We start from the raw sequence: 20,671 nt of genomic DNA on the forward strand, positions 1-20,671 counted from the left end.
GATGCTTCACTTAAGGTTTACTGTATCCGTTTGACCTTCTTATTGACGATGAATGCCGACTTAAGTACAAGAAGACTGACTCTTCTTACTGACTATGTTTTGTACCATTCCTGTGACACTAGTTATAGATTCTGATGCTTCACTTCAAGTTTACTGTATCCCATGGATCTTCTTATTGGCGATGAAACACAGAAATTGCATCGGAATGAAATACAAAAGGCACAATGCCGACTTTAGTACAAGAAGAATGACTCTTCTTACTCTCTATGTTTTGAACCATTCCTGTGACACTAGTTATAGATTCCGATGCTTCACTTCAGATTTACTGTATCCCTCTGACGTTCTTATTGACGATGAAACACAGAAATTGCGTCGGAATTAAATACAAAAGGTACAATGCTGAATTAAGTACAAGAAGGCTGACTCCTCTTACTGCCTATGTTTTGAACCATTCCTGTGACACTAGTTACAAAGTCCGATGCTTCACTCTAGGTTTACTGTATCCCTTGGATCTTCTTATTGACGATGAAACACAGAAATTGCATCGGAATTAAATAAAAAAGGCACAATGCCGACTTAAGTACAAGAAGACTGACTCTTCTTACTGTCTATGATTTGAACCATTCCTGTGACACTAGTTACAGATTCCGATGCTTCACTCCAGGTTTACTGTATCCCTTGGACATTCTTATTGACGATGAAACACAGAAATTGCATCGGATATAAATACAAAAGGCACAATGGCGACTTAAGTACAAGAAGACTGGCTCTTCTTACTGACTGTGTTTGAACCATTCCTGTGACACTAGTTATAGATTCCGATGCTTCCCTTCAGGTTCACTGTATCCCTTGGACCTTCTTATTGACGATGAAACACAGAAATTGCATCGGAATTAAATAGAAAAGGCACAATGCCGACTTAAGTACAAGAAGACTGACTCTTCTTACTGTCTATGTTTTGAACCATTCCTGTGACACTAGTTATAGATTCCGATGCTTCACTTCAGGTTTACTGTATCCGTCTGCCCTTCTTAATGACGATGAAACACAGATATTGCATCGGAATTGAAAACAAAAGGCGCAAAGCCGACTTAAGTACAAGAAGATTGACTCTTTTTCTGGCAATGTTTTGAACCATTCCTGTGACACTAGTTATAGATTATGCTGCTTCACTTCAGGTTTACTGTATGCCTCGGACATTCTTATTGAAGATGAAACACAGAAATTGTATCGGAATAAATACAAAAGGCACAATGCCGACTTAAGTACAAGAATACTGACTCTCCTTACTGTCTATGTTTTGAACCATCACTGTGACACTAATTATAGATTCCGATGCTTCACTCCAGGTTTACTGTATCACTTGGACCTTCTTATTGACGATGAATGCCGACTTAAGTACAAGAAGACTGACTCTTCTTACTGACTATGTTTTGAACCATTCCTGTGACACTAGTTATAGATTCTGATGCTTCACTTCAAGTTTACTGTATCCCATGGACCTTCTTATTGGCGATGAAACACAGACATTGCATCGGAATGAAATACAAAATCACAATACCGACGTAAGTATATGAAGACCCCACTCATCTTACTGTCTATGTTTTGAACCACACCTGTGACACTAGTTATAGATTCCGATGCTTCACTCCAGGTTTACTGTATCCCTTGGACCTTCATATTGACGATGAATGACAGAAATTGCATCGGAATTAAATACAAATGGCACAATGCCGACTAAAGTACAAGATGACTCACTCTTCGTACTGACTATGTTTTGAAGCATTCCTGTGACACTAGTCAAATATTCCGATGCTTCACTTCAGGTTTTCTGTATCCCTCTGACCTTCTTATTGACGATATAACACAGAAATTACATCGGAATTAAATACAAAAGGCACAATGCCGACTTAAGTACAAGAAGAATGACTCTTCTTACTGTCTATGTTTTGAACCATTCCTGTGACTCTAGTTATAGATTCCGATGCTTCACTTCAGATTTACTATATCCCTCTGACGTTCTTATTGACGATGAAACACAGAAATTGCGTCGGAAATTAATACATAAGGCACAATGCCGAATTAAGTACAAGAAGTCTGACTCCTCTTACTCTCTATGTTTTGAACCATTCCTGTGGCACTAGTTATGGAGTCCGATGCTTCACTCTAGGTTTACTGTATCCCTTGGACCTTCTTATTGACGACGAAACACAGAAATTGCATCGGAATTAAATAAAAAAGGCACAATGCCGACTAAAGTACAAGAAGACTGACTCTTCTCACTGTCTATGTTTTGAACCATTCCTGTGACACTAGTTACAGATTCCGATGCTTCACTCCAGGTTTACTGAATCCCTTGGACATTTTTATTGACGATGAAACACAGAAATTGCATCGGATTAAAATACAAAAGGCACAATGCCGACTTAAGTACAAGAAGACTGGCTCTTCTTACTGACTATGCTTTGACCATTCATGTGACACTAGTTATAGATTCCGATGCTTCCCTTCAGGTTCACTGTATCCCTTGGACCTTCTTATTGACGATGAAACACAGAAATTGCATCGGAATTAAATAGAAAAGGCACAATGCCGACTTAAGTACAAGAAGACTGACTCTTCTTACTGTCTATGTTTTGAACCGTTCCTGTGACACTAGTTATAGATTCCGATGCTTCACTTCAGGTTTACTGTATCCCTCTGCCCTTCTTATTGACGATGAAACACAGATATTGCATCGGAATTAAATACAAAAGGCGCAAAACCGACTTAAGTACAAGAAGATTGACTCTTCTTCTGTCAATGTTTTGAACCATTCCTGTGACACTAGTTATAGATTTTGATGCTTCACTCCAGGTTTACTGTATCCCTTGGACCTTCTTATTCACGATGAAGCACAGAAATTGCATCGGAATTAAATACAAAAGGCACAATGCCGACTTATGTACAAGGAGACTGACTCTTCTTCTTGACTATGTTTTGAACTAATCCTGTTACACTAGTTATAGATTCTGATGCTTCACTTCAGGTTTACTGAATCCCTTGGACCTTCTTATTGGCGATGAAACACAGAAATTCCATCGGAATTAAATACAAAAGGCACAATGCCGACTTAAGTACAAGAAGACTGACTCTTCTTACTGACTATGCTTTGAAACATTCCTGTGACACTAGTTATAGATTCCGATGCTTCACTCCAGGTTTATTGTATCCCGTGGACCATCATATTGACGATGAAACACAGAAATTGCATCGGAATTAAATACAAATGGCACAATGCCGACTAAAGTACAAGATGACTGACTCTTCGTACTGACTATGTTTGAACCATTCCTGTGACACTAGTTATATATTCCGATGCTTCACTTCAGGTTTACTGTATCCCTCTGACCCTCTTATTGACGTTAAACACAGAAATTAGATCGGAATTAAATACAAAAGGCACAATGCCGACTTAAGTACAAGAAGACTAACTCTTCTTACTGTCTATGTTTGGAACCATTTCTGTGACACTAGTTATAGATTCCGATGCTTCACTTCAGATTTACTGTATCCCTCCGACGTTCTTATTGACGATGAAACACAGATATTGCGTCGGAATTAAATACAAAAGGCACAATGCCGAATTAAGTACAAGAAGACTGACTCCTCTTACTGTCTATGTTTTGAACCATTCCTGTGACACTAGTTATCGAGTCCGATGCTTCACTCTAGGTTTACTCTATCCCTTGGACCTTCTTATTGACGATGAAACACAGAAATTGCTTCGGAATGAAATAAAAAAGGCACAATGCTGACTTAAGTACAAGAAGACTGACTCTTCTTACTGTCTATGTTTTGAACCATTCCCGTGACACTAGTTACAGATTCCGATGCTTCACTCCAGGTTTACTGTATCCCTTGGACATTCTTATTGACGATGAAACACAGAAATTGCATCGGATTTAAATACAGAAGGCACAATGCTGTCTTAAGTACAAGAAGGCTGGCTCTTCTTACTGACTATGCTTTGAACCATTTCTGTGACACTAGTTATAGATTCCGATGCTTCCCTTTAGGTTCACTGTATCCCTTGGACCTTCTTATTGACGATGAAACACAGAAATTGCATCGGAAATAAATAGAAAAGGCACAATGCCGACTTAAGTACAAGAAGACTGACTCTTCTTACTGTCTATGTTTTGAACCATTCCTGTGACACTAGTTATAGATTCCGATGCTTCACTCCAGGTTTACTGTATCCCTCTGTCCTTCTTATTGACGATGAAACACAGATATTGCATCGGAATTCAATACAAAAGGCGCGAAGCCGACTTAAGTACAAGAAGACTGACTCTTCTTACTGTCTATGTTTTGAACCATTTCTGTGACACTAGTTATAGATTCCGATGCTTCACTTCAGGTTTACTGTATCCCTCTGTCCTTCTTAATGACGATGAAACACAGAAATTGCATCGGAATTAAATCAAAAGGCACAATGCCGTCTTAAGTACATGTAGACTGACTTTTCCTATTGTCTATGTTTTGAACCATTCCTGTGACAATAGTTATAGATTCCGATGGTTCACTTCAGGTTTACTGTATCCCTCTGCCCTTCTTATTGACGATGAAACACAGAAATAGCATCGGAATTAAATACAAAAGGCACAATGCCGACTTAAGTACAAGAAGACTGTCTCTTCTTCTGTCTATTTTTTGAACCATTCCTGTGTTACTAGTTATAGATTTCGATGCTTCGCTTCTGGTTTACTGCATCCCTTGAACCTTCTTATTGACGATGAAACACAGAAATTGCATCGGAATTAAATACAAAAACCACAATGCCGACTTAAGTACAAGAAGACTGACTCTTCTTACTGTCTATGTTTTGAACCATTCCTGTGACACTAGTTACAGATTCCGATGCTTCACTCCAGATTTACTGTATCCCTTGGACCTTTCTACTGGCGATGAGACACAGAAATCGCATCGGATTTGAATAGAAAAGGCACAATGCCGACTTAAGTACAAGAGGACTGACTCTTCCTAATCTCTATGTTTTGAACCATTCCTGTGACACTAGTTTTTTATTCCGATGCTTCACTTGAGGTTTACTGTATCACTCGGACCTTCTTATGGACCATGAAACACAATAATTGCATCGAATGAAATACAAAAGGCACAATGCCGACTTAAGTACAAGAAGACTGAATCTTCCAAACCTCTATGTTTTGAACCATTCCTGTGACACTAGTTATAGATTCCGATGCTTCACCTCAGGTTTACTGTATCCCTCTGACCTTCTTATTGAAGATAAAACACAGAAATTGCATCGGAATTAAATACAAAAGGCACAATGCCGACTAAAGTACAAGATGACTGACTCTTCGTACTGACTATGTTTGAACCATTCCTGTGACACTAGTTATATATTCCGATGCTTCACTTCAGGTTTACTGTATCCCTCTGACCTTCTTATTGACGATAAAACACAGAAATTAGATCGGAATTAAATACAAAAGGCACAATGCTGACTTAAGTACAAGAAGACTAACTCTTCTTACTGTCTATGTTTGGAACCATTTCTGTGACACTAGTTATAGATTCCGATGCTTCACTTCAGATTTACTGTATCCCTCCGACGTTCTTATTGACGATGAAACACAGATATTGCGTCGGAATTAAATACAAAAGGCACAATGCCGAATTAAGTACAAGAAGACTGACTCCTCTTACTGTCTATGTTTTGAACCATTCCTGTGACACTAGTTATCGAGTCCGATGCTTCACTCTAGGTTTACTCTATCCCTTGGACCTTCTTATTGACGATGAAACACAGAAATTGCTTCGGAATGAAATAAAAAAGGCACAATGCTGACTTAAGTACAAGAAGACTGACTCTTCTTACTGTCTATGTTTTGAACCATTCCCGTGACACTAGTTACAGATTCCGATGCTTCGCTCCAGGTTTACTGTATCCCTTGGACATTCTTATTGACGATGAAACACAGAAATTGCATCGGATTTAAATACAAAAGGCACAATGCTGTCTTAAGTACAAGAAGGCTGGCTCTTCTTACTGACTATGCTTTGAACCATTTCTGTGACACTAGTTATAGATTCCGATGCTTCACTTTAGGTTCACTGTATCCCTTGGACCTTCTTATTGACGATGAAACACAGAAATTGCATCGGAAATAAATAGAAAAGGCACAATGCCGACTTAAGTACAAGAAGACTGACTCTTCTTACTGTCTATGTTTTGAACCATTCCTGTGACACTAGTTATAGATTCCGATGCTTCACTCCAGGTTTACTGTATCCCTCTGTCCTTCTTATTGACGATGAAACACAGATATTGCATCGGAATTCAATACAATAGGCGCGAAGCCGACTTAAGTACAAGAAGACTGACTCTTCTTACTGTCTATGTTTTGAACCATTTCTGTGACACTAGTTATAGATTCCGATGCTTCACTTCAGGTTTACTGTATCCCTCTGTCCTTCTTAATGACGATGAAACACAGAAATTGCATCGGAATTAAATCAAAAGGCACAATGCCGTCTTAAGTACATGTAGACTGACTTTTCCTATTGTCTATGTTTTGAACCATTCCTGTGACAATAGTTATAGATTCCGATGGTTCACTTCAGGTTTACTGTATCCCTCTGCCCTTCTTATTGACGATGAAACACAGAAATAGCATCGGAATTAAATACAAAAGGCACAATGCCGACTTAAGTACAAGAAGACTGTCTCTTCTTCTGTCTATTTTTTGAACCATTCCTGTGTTACTAGTTATAGATTTCGATGCTTCGCTTCTGGTTTACTGCATCCCTTGAACCTTCTTATTGACGATGAAACACAGAAATTGCATCGGAATTAAATACAAAAGGCACAATGCCGACTTAAGTACAAGATGACTGTCTCTTCTTGCTGACTACGCTATGAACCATTCCTGTGACACTAGTTATAGATTCCGATGCTTCCCTTCAGGTTCACTGTATCCCTTGGACCTTCTTATTGACGATGAAACACAGAAATTGCATCAGAATTAAATAGAAAAGGCACAATGCCGACTTAAGTACAAGAAGACTGACCCTTCTTACTGGTAATGTTTTGAACCATTTCTGTGACACTAGTTATAGATTCCTATCCTTCACTTCAGGTTTACTGTATACCTCTGCCCTTCTTATTGACGATGAAACACAGATATTGCATGGGAATTAAATACAAAAGGCACAAAGCCGACTTAAGTACAAGAAGACTGACTCTTCTTACGGACTATGTTTTGAACCATTCCTGTGACACTAGTTATAGATTCTGATGCTTCACTTCAGGTTTACTGTATCCCATGGACCTCCTTAATGGCGATGAAACACAGAAATTGCATTGGTATTAAATACAAAAATCACAATGCCGAGTTAAGTACAAGAAGACCCTACTCATCTTACTGTCTTTGTTTTGAACCATTCCTGTGACACTAGTTATTAATTCCGATGCTTCACTCCAGGTTTACTGTATCCCTTGGACCTTCATATTGACGATGAAACACAGAAATTGCATCGGAATTAAATAAAAAAGGCCCAATGCCGACTTAAGTACAAGAAGGCTGCCTCTTCTTACTGACTACGCTTTGAACCATTCCTGTGACACTAGTTATATATTCCGATGCTTCCCTTCAGGTTCACTGTATCCCTTGGACCTTCTTATTGACGATGAAACACAGAAATTCCATCGGAATTAAATAGAAAAGGCTCAATGCCGACTTAAGTACAAGAAGACTGGCTCTTCCTACTGTCTATGTTTTGAACCATTCCTGTGACACTAGTTATAGATTCCGATGCTTCATTTCAGGTTTACTGAATCCCTCTGCCCTTCTTATTGACGATGAAACACAGAAATTGCATCTGAATTGAATACAAAAGGCCCAAACCCGACTTAAGTACAAGAAGATTGACTCTTCTTCTGTCAATGTTTTGAACCATTCCTGTGATACTAGTTATAGATTTAGATGCTTCACTTCAGGTTTACTGTATACCTTGGAGCTTCATATTGACGCTGAAACACAGAAATTGCATCGGAATTAAATACAAAAGACACAATGCCGACTTAAGTACAAGGAGACTGACTCTTCTTACTGACTATGTTTTGAACTAATCCTGTTACACTAGTTATGGATTCTGATGCTTCACTTCAGGTTTACTGAATCCCTTGGACCTTCTTCTTGGCGATGAAACACAGAAATTGCATCGGAATTAAATAGAAAAGGCACAATGCCGACTTAAGTACAAGAAGACTGACTCTTCTTACTGACTATGTTTGATCCATTACTGTGACACTAGTTATAGATTCCGATGCTTCCCTTCAGGTTTACTGTATCCCTTGGACCTTATTATTGACGATAAAACACAGCAATTGCATCGGTAATAAATAGATAAGGCACAATGCCGACTTAAGTACAAGAAGACTGACTCTTCCTACCGTCTATGTTTTGAACCATTCCTGTGACACTAGTTATAGATTCCCATGTTTCACTTCAGGTTTACTGTATCCCTCTGCCCTACTTATTGACGATGAAACACAGAAACTGCATCGGAATTAAATAGAAAAGGCACAATACCGACTTAAGTACAAGAAGACTGACTCTTCCTACAGTCTATGGTTTGAACCATTCCTGTGACACTAGTTATAGATTGTGATGCTTCACTTCAGGTTTACTGTATCCCTTGGAATTCTTATTGACGATGAAACACAGAAATTTCATCGGAATTAAATACAAAAGGCCCAATACCGACTTAAGTACAAGAAGACTGACTCTTCTTACTGACTATGTTTTGAACCACTCCTGTGACACCAGTTATAGATTCCGATGCTTCACTTCAGGTTTACTGTATCCCTCTGCCCTTCTTATTGACGATGAAACACAGAAATTGCATCGGAACTAAATACAAAAGGCACAATGCCGACTGAAGTACAAGAATACTGACTCTTCTTCTGTCTATGTTTTGAAACATTCCTGTGACACTAGTTATAGATTTCGATGCTTCACTTCAGGTTTACTGTATCCGTTGGACCTTCTTATTGACGATGAATGCCGACTTAAGTACAAGAAGACTGACTCTTCTTCCTGACTATGTTTTGAACCATTCCTGTGACACTAGTTATAGATTTCGATGCTTCACTTCAGGTTTACTGTATCCGTTTGACCTTCTTATTGACGATGAATGCCGACTTAAGTACAAGAAGACTGACTCTTCTTACTGACTATGTTTTGTACCATTCCTGTGACACTAGTTATAGATTCTGATGCTTCACTTGAAGTGTACTGTATCCCATGGATCATCTTATTGGCGATGAAACACAGAAATTGCATCGGAATGAAATACAAAAGGCACAATGCCGACTTAAGTACAAGAAGAATGACTCTTCTTACTGTCTATTTTTGAACCATTCCTGTGACACTAGTTATAGATTCCGATGCTTCACTTCAGATTTACTGTATCCCTCTGACGTTCTTATTGACGATGAAACGCAGATATTGCGTCGGAATTAAATACAAAAGATACAATGCTGAATTAAGTACAAGAAGGCTGACTCCTCTTACTGCCTATGTTTTGAACCATTCCTGTGACACTAGTTATAGATTCCGATGCTTCACTTCAGGTTTACTGTATCCGTCTGTCCTTCTTAATGACGATGAAACACAGAAATTGCATCGGAATTAAATCAAAAGGCACAATGCCGTCTTAAGTACATGTAGACTGACTTTTCCTATTGTCTATGCTTTGAACCATTCCTGTGACAATTGTTATAGATTCCGATGGTTCACTTCAGGTTTACTGTATCCCTCTGCCCTTCTTATTTACGATGAAACACAGAAATAGCATCGGAATTAAATACAAAAGGCACAATGCCGACTTAAGTACAAGAAGACTGACTCTTCTTCCGTCTATTTTTTGAACCATTCCTGTGTTACTAGTTATAGATTTCGATGCTTCGCTTCTGGTTTACTGCATCCCTTGAACCTTCTTATTGACGATGAAACACAGAAATAGCATCGGAATTAAATACAAAAACCACAATGCCGACTGAAGTACAAGAAGACTGACTCTTCTTACTGTCTATGTTTTGAACCATTCCTGTGACACTAGTTACAGATTCCGATGCTTCACTCATGGTTTACTGTATCCCTTGGACCTTCTTATTGACGATGAAACACAGAAATTGCATCGGAATTAAATAAAAAAGGCACAATGCCGACTTAAGTACAAGAATACTGATTCTTCTTACTGTCTATGTTTTGAACCAATCCTGTGACACTAGTTACAGATTCCGATGCTTCATTCCATTTTTACTGTATCCCTTGGACCTTCTTATTGACGATGAAACACAGAAATTGCATCGGAATTAAATACAAAAGGCACAATGCCGACTTAAGTACAAGAAGACTGTCTCTTCTTACTGACTACGCTTTGAACCATTCCTGTGACACTAGTTATAGATTTTGATGCTTCACTTCAGGTTTACTGTATCCCTTGGACCTTCTTATTGACGATGAAGCACAGAAATTGCATCGGAATTAAATACAAAAGGCACAATGCCGACTTAAGTACAAGAAGACTGACTCTTCTTACTGACTATGTTTTGAACCATTCCTGTGACACTAGTCATATATTCCGATGCTTCACTTCTGGTTTTCTGTATCCCTCTGACCTTATTATTGACGATAAAACACAGAAATTGTATCGGAATTAAATACGAAAGGCACAATGCCGACTTAAGTACACGAATACTGACTCTCCTTACTGTCTATGTTTTGAACCATCACTGTGACACTAATTATAGATTCCGATGCTTCACTCCATGATTACTGTGTCAATTGGACCTTCTTATTTCCGATGAAACACAGAAATTGCATCGGAATTAAATACAAAAGGCACAATGCCGACTTTAGTACAAGAAGACTGACTCTTCTTACTGACTATGTTTTGAACCATTCCTGTGACACTAGTTATAGATTCCGATGCTTCACTTCTGATTTACTGTATCGCTCTGACGTTCTTATTGACGATGAAACACAGAAATTGCGTCGGAATTAAATACAAAAGGCACAATGCCGAATTAAGTACAAGAAGACTGACCCTTCTTACTGTCTATGTTTTGAACCATTCCTGTGACACCAGTTATCGATTCCGATGCTTCACTTCAGGTTTACTGTATCCCTCTGCCCTTCTTATTGACGATCAAACACAGAAATTGCATCGGAATTAAATACAAAAGGCACAATGCCGACTGAAGTACAAGAATACTGACTCTTCTTCTGTCTATGTTTTGAAACATTCCTGTGACACTAGTTATAGATTTCGATGCTTCACTTCAGGTTTACTGTATCCGTTGGACCTTCTTATTGACGATGAATGCCGACTTAAGTACAAGAAGACTGACTCTTCTTACTGTCTATGATTTGAACCATTCCTGTGACACTAGTTACAGATTCCGATGCTTCACTCGAGGTTTACTGTATCCCTTGGACATTCTTATTGACGATGAAACACAGAAATTGCATCGGATTTAAATACAAAAGGCACAATGCCGACTTAAGTACAAGAAGACTGGCTCTTCTTAATGACTATGCTTTGAACCATTCCTGTGGCACAAGTTATAGATTCCGATGCTTCCCTTCAGGTTCACTGTATCCCTTGCACCTTCTTATTGACGAAGAAACACAGATATTGCATCGGAATTAAATACAAAAGGCGCAAAACCGACTTAAGTACAAGAAGATTGACTCTTCTTCTGTCAATGTTTTGAACCATTCCTGTGACACTAGTTATAGATTTTGATGCTTCACTTCAGGTTTACTGTATCCCTTGGACCTTCTTATTGACGATGAAGCACAGAAATTGCATCGGAATTAAATACAAAATGCACAATGCCGACTTAAGTACAAGAAGACTGACTCTTCTTACTGACTATGTTTTGAACCACTCCTGTGACACCAGTTATAGGGTCCGATGCTTCACTTCAGGTTTACTGTATCCCTCTCCCCTTCTTATTGACGATGAAACACAGAAATTGCATCGGAACGAAATACAAAAGGCACAATGCCGACTGAAGTACAAGAATACTGACTCTTCTTCTGTCTATGTTTTGAAACATTCCTGTGACACTAGTTATAGTTTTCGATGCTTCACTTCAGGTTTACTGTATCCGTTGGACCTTCTTATTGACGATGAATGCCGACTTAAGTACAAGAAGACTGACTCTTCTTCCTGACTATGTTTTGAACCATTCCTGTGACACTAGTTATAGATTACGATGCTTCACTTCAGGTTTACTGTATCCGTTTGACCTTCTTATTGACGATGAATGCCGACTTAAGTACAAGAAGACTGACTCTTCTTACTGACTATGTTTTGTACCATTCCTGTGACACTAGTTATAGATTCTGATGCTTCACTTCAAGTTTACTGTATCCCATGGATCTTCTTATTGGCGATGAAACACAGAAATTGCATCGGAATGAAATACAAAAGGCACAATGCCGACTTAAGTACAAGAAGAATGACTCTTCTTACTCTCTATGTTTTGAACCATTCCTGTGACACTAGTTATAGATTCCGATGCTTCACTTCAGATTTACTGTATCCCTCTGACGTTCTTATTGACGATGAAACACAGAAATTGCGTCGGAATTAAATACAAAAGGTACAATGCTGAATTAAGTACAAGAAGGCTGACTCCTCTTACTGCCTATGTTTTGAACCATTCCTGTGACACTAGTTACAAAGTCCGATGCTTCACTCTAGGTTTACTGTATCCCTTGGATCTTCTTATTGACGATGAAACACAGAAATTGCATCGGAATTAAATAAAAAAGGTACAATGCCAACTTAAGTACAAGAAGACTGACTCTTCTTACTGTCTATGATTTGAACCATTCCTGTGACACTAGTTACAGATTCCGATGCTTCACTCCAGGTTTACTGTATCCCTTGGACATTCTTATTGACGATGAAACATTGAAATTGCATCGGATTTAAATACAAAAGGCACAATGCCGACTTAAGTACAAGAAGACTGGCTCTTCTTACTGACTATGTTTGAACCATTCCTGTGACACTAGTTATAGATTCCGATGCTTCCCTTCAGGTTCACTGTATCCCTTGGACCTTCTTATTGACGATGAAACACAAAATTGCATCGGAATTAAATAGAAAAGGCACAATGCCGACTTAAGTACAAGAAGACTGACTATTCTTACTGTCTATGTTTTGAACCATTCCTGTGACACTAGTTATAGATTCCGATGCTTCACTTCAGGTTTACTGTATCCGTCTGCCCTTCTTAATGACGATGAAACACAGATATTGCATCGGAATTGAAAACAAAAGGCGCAAAGCCGACTTAAGTACAAGAAGATTGACTCTTCTTCTGTCAATGTTTTGAACCATTCCTGTGACACTAGTTATAGATTATGCTGCTTCACTTCAGGTTTACTGTATGCCTCAGACATTCTTATTGAAGATGAAACACAGAAATTGTATCGGAATTAAATACAAAAGGCACAATGCCGACTTAAGTACAAGAATACTGACTCTCCTTACTGTCTATGTTATGAACCATCACTGTGACACTAATTATAGATTCCGATGCTTCACTCCAGGTTTACTGTATCACTTGGACCTTCTTATTGACGATGAAACACAGAAATTGCATCGGAATTAAATACAAAAGGCATAATGCCGACTTCAGTACAAGAAGACTGACTCTTCTTATTGACTATGTTTTGAACCATTCCTGTGACACTAGTTATAGATTCCGATGCTTCACTTCTGATTTACTGTATCGCTCAGACGTTCTTATTGACGATGAAACACAGAAATTGCGTCGGAATTAAATACAAAAGGCACAATGCCGAATTAAGTACAAGAAGACTGACCCTTCTTCCTGTCTATGTTTTGAACCATTCCTGTGACACCAGTTATAGATTTCGATGCTTTACTTCAGGTTTACTGTATCCGTTGGACCTTCTTATTGACGATGAATGCCGACTTAAGTACAAGAAGACTGACTCTTCTTACTGACTATGTTTTGAACCATTCCTGTGACACTAGTTATAGATTCTGATGCTTCACTTCAAGTTTACTGTATCCCATGGACCTTCTTATTGGCGATGAAACACAGACATTGCATCGGAATGAAATACAAAATCACAATGCCGACGTAAGTATATGAAGACCCCACTCATCTTACTGTCTATGTTTTGAACCACACCTGTGACACTAGTTATAGATTCCGATGCTTCACTCCAGGTTTACTGTATCCCTTGGACCTTCATATTGACGATGAATGACAGAAATTGCATCGGAATTAAATACAAATGGCACAATGCCGACTAAAGTACAAGATGACTGACTCTTCGTACTGACTATGTTTTGAACCATTCCTGTGACACTAGTCAAATATTCCGATGCTTCACTTCAGGTTTTCTGTATCCCTCTGACCTTCTTATTGACGATAAATAACAGAAATTACATCGGAATTAAATACAAAAGGCACAATCCCGACTTAAGTACCAGAAGAATGACTCTTCTTACTGTCTATGTTTTGAACCATTCCTGTGACTCTAGTTATAGATTCCGATGCTTCACTTCAGATTTACTATATCCCTCTGACGTTCTTATTGACGATGAAACACAGAAATTGCGTCGGAAATTAATACATAAGGCACAATGCCGAATTAAGTACAAGAAGTCTGACTCCTCTTACTCTCTATGTTTTGAACCAATCCTGTGACACTAGTTATGGAGTCCGATGCTTCACTCTAGGTTTACTGTATCCCTTGGACCTTCTTATTGACGATGAAACACAGAAATTGCATCGGAATTAAATAAAAAAGGCACAATGCCGACTAAAGTACAAGAAGACTGACTCTTCTTACTGTCTATGTTTTGAACCATTCCTGTGACACTAGTTACAGATTCCGATGCTTCACTCCAGGTTAACTGAATCCCTTGGACATTTTTATTGACGATGAAACACAGAAATTGCATCGGATTTAAATACAAAAGGCACAATGCCGACTTAAGTACAAGAAGACTGGCTCTTCATACTGACTATGCTTTGAACCATTCCTGTGACACTAGTTATAGATTCCGATGCTTCCCTTCAGGTTCACTGTATCCCTTGGACCTTCTTATTGACGATGAAACACAGAAATTGCATCGGAATTAAATAGAAAAGGCACAATGCCGACTTAAGTACAAGAAGACTGACTCTTCTTACTGTCTATGTTTTCAACCGTTCCTGTGACACTAGTTATAGATTCCGATGCTTCACTTCAGGTTTACTGTATCCCTCTGCCCTTCTTATTGACGATGAAACACAGAAATTGCATCGGAATTAAATACAAAAGGCGCAAAACCGACTTAAGTACAAGAAGATTGACTCTTCTTCTGTCAACGTTTTGAACCATTCCTGTGACACTAGTTATAGATTTTGATGCTTCACTCCAGGTTTACTGTATCCCTTGGACCTTCTTATTCACGATGAAGCACAGAAATTGCATCGGAATTAAATACAAAAGGCACAATGCCGACTTATGTACAAGGAGACTGACTCTTCTTACTGACTATGTTTTGAACTAATCCTGTTACACTAGTTATAGATTCTGATGCTTCACTTCAGGTTTACTGAATCCCTTGGACCTTCTTATTGGCGATGAAACACAGAAATTCCATCGGAATTAAATACAAAAGGCACAATGCCGACTTAAGTACAAGAAGACTGACTCTTCTTACTGACTATGCTTTGAAACATTCCTGTGACACTAGTTATAGATTCCGATGCTTCACTCCAGGTTTATTGTATCCCGTGGACCATCATATTGACGATGAAACACAGAAATTGCATCGGAATTAAATACAAATGGCACAATGCCGACTAAAGTACAAGATGACTGACTCTTCGTACTGACTATGTTTGAACCATTCCTGTGACACTAGTTACATATTCCGATGCTTCACTTCAGGTTTACTGTATCCCTCTGACCTTCTTATTGACGATAAAACACAGAAATTAGATCGGAATTAAATACAAAAGGCACAATTCCGACATAAGTACAAGAAGACTAACTCTTCTTACTGTCTATGTTTTGAACCATTTCTGTGACACTAGTTATAGATTCCGATGCTTCACTTCAGATTTACTGTATCCCTCCGACGTTCTTATTGACGATGAAACACAGATATTGCGTCGGAATTAAATACAAAAGGCACAATGCCGAATTAAGTACAAGAAGACTGACTCCTCTTACTGTCTATGTTTTGAACCATTCCTGTGACACTAGTTATCGAGTCCGATGCTTCACTCTAGGTTTACTGTATCCCTTGGACCTTCTTATTGACAATGAAACACAGAAATTGCATCGGAATGAAATAAAAAAGGCACAATGCTGACTTATGTACAAGAAGACTGACTCTCCTTACTGTCTATGTTTTGAACCATTCCCGTGACACTAGTTACAGATTCCGATGCTTCACTCCAGGTTTACTGTATCCCTTGGACATTCTTATTGACGATGAAACACAGAAATTGCATCGGATTTAAATACAAAAGGCACAATGCTGTCTTAAGTACAAGAAGGCTGGCTCTTCTTACTGACTATGCCTTGAACCATTTCTGTGACACTAGTTATAGATTCCGATGCTTCCCTTTAGGTTCACTGTATCCCTTGGACCTTCTTATTGACGATGAAACACAGAAATTGCATCGGAAATAAATAGAAAAGGCTCAATGCCGACTTAAGTACAAGAAGACTGACTCTTCTTACTGTCTATGTTTTGAACCATTCCTGTGACACTAGTTATAGATTCCGATGCTTCACTCCAGGTTTACTGTATCCCTCTGTCCTTCTTATTGACGATGAAACACAGATATTGCATCGGAATTCAATACAAAAGGCGCGAAGCCGACTTAAGTACAAGAAGACTGACTCTTCTTATTGACTATGTTTTGAACCATTCCTGTGACACTAGTTATAGATTCCGATGCTTCACTTCAGGTTTACTGTATCCCTCTGTCCTTCTTAATGACGATGAAACACAGAAATTGTATCGGAATTAAATCAAAAGGCACAATGCCGTCTTAAGTACATGTAGACTGACTTTTCCTATTGTCTATGTTTTGAACCATTCCTGTGACAACAGTTATAGATTCCGATGGTTCACTTCAGGTGTACTGTATCCCTCTGCCCTTCTTATTAACGATGAAACACAGAAATAGCATCGGAATTATATACAAAAGGCACAATGCCGACTTAAGTACAAGAAGACTGTCTCTTCTTCTGTCTATTTTTTGAACCATTCCTGTGTTACTAGTTATAGATTTCGATGCTTCGCTTCTGGTTTACTGCATCCCTTGAACCTTCTTATTGACGATGAAACACAGAAATTGCATCGGAATTAAATACAAAAACCACAATGCCGACTTAAGTACAAGAAGACTGACTCTTCTTACTGTCTATGTTTTGAACCATTCCTGTGACACTAGTTACAGATTCCGATGCTTCACTCCAGATTTACTGTATCCCTTGGACCTTTCTATTGGCGATGAGACACAGAAATCGCATCGGATTTGAATAGAAAAGGCACAATGCCGACTTAAGTACAAGAGGACTGACTCTTCCTAATCTCTATGTTTTGAACCATTCCTGTGACACTAGTTTTTTATTCCGATGCTTCACTTGAGGTTTACTGTATCACTCGGACCTTCTTATGGACCATGAAACACAATAATTGCATCGAATGAAATACAAAAGGCATAATGCCGACTTAAGTACAAGAAGACTGAATCTTCCAAACCTCTATGTTTTGAACCATTCCTGTGACACTAGTTATAGATTCCGATGCTTCACCTCAGGTTTACTGTATCCCTCTGACCTTCTTATTGAAGATAAAACACAGAAATTGCATCGGAATTAAATACAAAAGGCACAATGCCGACTTAAGTACAAGAAGACTGACTCTTCTTACTGACTATGCTTTGAACTATTCCTGTGACACTAGTTATAGATTCCGATGCTTCACTCTAGGTTTACTGTATCCCTTGGACCTTCTTATTGACGATGAAACACAGAAATTGCATCGGAATTAAATAAAAAAGGCACAATGCCGACTTAAGTACAAGAATACCGACTCTTCTTACTGTCTATGTTTTGAACCAATCCTGTGACACTAGTTACAGATTCCGATGCTTCATTCCATTTTTACTGTATCCCTTGGACCTTCTTATTGACGATGAAACACAGAAATTGCATCGGAATTAAATACAAAAGGCACAATGCCGACTTAAGTACAAGATGACTGTCTCTTCTTACTGACTACGCTATGAACCATTCCTGTGACACTAGTTATAGATTCCGATGCTTCCCTTCAGGTTCACTGTATCCCTTGGACCTTCTTATTGACGATGAAACACAGAAATTGCATCAGAATTAAATAGAAAAGGCACAATGCCGACTTAAGTACAAGAAGACTGACTCTTCTTACTGTCAATGTTTTGAACCATTTCTGTGACACTAGTTATAGATTCCGATCCTTCACTTCAGGTTTACTGTATACCTCTGCCCTTCTTATTGACGATGAAACACAGATATTGCATCGGAATTAAATACAAAGGCACAAAGCCGACTTAAGTACAAGAAGACTGACTCTTCTTACGGACTATGTATTGAACCATTCCTGTGACACTAGTTATAGATTCTGATGCTTCACTTCAGGTTTACTGTATCCCATGGACCTCCTTAATGGCGATGAAACACAGAAATTGCATTGGTATTAAATACAAAAATCACAATGCCGACTTAAGTACAAGAAGACCCTACTCATCTTACTGTCTATGTTTTGAACCATTCCTGTGACACTAGTTATAGATTCCGATGCTTCACTCCAGGTTTACTGTATCCCTTGGACCTTCATATTGACGATGAAACACAGAAATTGCATCGGAATTAAATAAAAAAGGCCCAATGCCGACTTAAGTACAAGAAGACTGCCTCTTCTTACTGACTACGCTTTGAACCATTCCTGTGACACTAGTTATATATTCCGATGCTTCCCTTCAGGTTCACTGTATCCCTTGGACCTTCATATTGACGCTGAAACACAGAAATTGCATCGGAATTAAATACAAAAGACACAATGCCGACTTAAGTACAAGGAGACTGACTCTTCTTACTGACTATGTTTTGAACTAATCCTGTTACACTAGTTATAGATTCTGATGCTTCACTTCAGGTTTACTGAATCCCTTGGACCTTCCTCTTTGCGATGAAACACAGAAATTGCATCGGAATTAAATAGAAAAGGCACAATGCCGACTTAAGTACAAGAAGACTGACTCTTCTTACTGACTATGTTTGATCCATTCCTGTGACACTAGTTATAGATTCCGATGCTTCACTTCAGGTTTACTGTATCCCTTGGACCTTATTATTGACGATAAAACACAGCAATTGCATCGGTAGTAAATAGATAAGCCACAATGCCGACTTAAGTACAAGAAGACAGACTCTTCCTACCGTCTATGTTTTGAACCATTCCTGTGACACTAGTTATAGATTCCCATGTTTCACTTCAGGTTTACTGTATCCCTCAGCCCTACTTATTGACGATGAAACACAGAAATTGCATCGGAATTAAATAGAAAAGGCACAATACCGACTTAAGTACAAGAAGACTGACTCTTCCTACAGTCTATGGTTTGAACCATTCCTGTGACACTAGTTATAGATTGTGATGCTTCACTTCAGGTTTACTGTATCCCTTGGAATTCTTATTGACGATGAAACACAGAAATTTCATCGGAATTAAATACAAAAGTCCCAATGCCGACTTAAGTACAAGAAGACTGACTCTTCTTACTGACTTTGCTTTCAACTATTCCTGTGACACTAGTGATAGATTCTGATGCTTCACTTCAGGTTTACTGTATCCCTTGGACCTTCTTGTTGGCGATGAAACACAGAAATTGCATCGGAATTAAATACAAAAATCACAATGATGACTTAAGTACAAGAGGACTGACTCATCTCTCTGTCTATGTTTTGAACCTTTCCTGTGACACTGGTTATAAATTCCGAAGCTTCACTCCAGGTTTAGTGTATCCCTTGGACCTTCTTATTGACGTTGAAACACAGAAATTGCATCGGAATTAAATACAAAAGCACAATGCCGACTTAAGTACAAGAAGACTGACTCTTCTTACTGACTATGTTTTGAACCATTCCTGTGACACTAGTTATAGATTCCGATGCTTCACTTCAGTTTACTGTATCCTTCTGACCTTCTTATTGACGATGAAACCCAGAAATTCCATCGGAATTAAATACAAAAGGCACAATGCCGACTTAAGTACAAGAAGACTGACTCTTCTTCTGTCTATGTTTTGAACCATTCCTGTGACACTTGTTATAGATTTCGATGTTTCACTTCAGGTTTACTGTATTTCTTGGACCTTCTTATTGACGATGAAACACAGAAATTGCAACGGAATTAAATACGAAAGGCACAATGCCGACTTAGGTACAAGAAGACTGACTCTTCTTACTGACTATGCTTTGAACCATTCCTGTGACACTAGTTATAGATTCCGATGCTTCACTTCAGGTTTACTGTATCCCTGGGA

The sequence above is a fragment of the Schistocerca serialis genome, chromosome 7 (genome assembly GCF_023864345.2).
Source record: "Schistocerca serialis cubense isolate TAMUIC-IGC-003099 chromosome 7, iqSchSeri2.2, whole genome shotgun sequence".
Taxonomy (NCBI): domain Eukaryota; kingdom Metazoa; phylum Arthropoda; class Insecta; order Orthoptera; family Acrididae; genus Schistocerca; species Schistocerca serialis.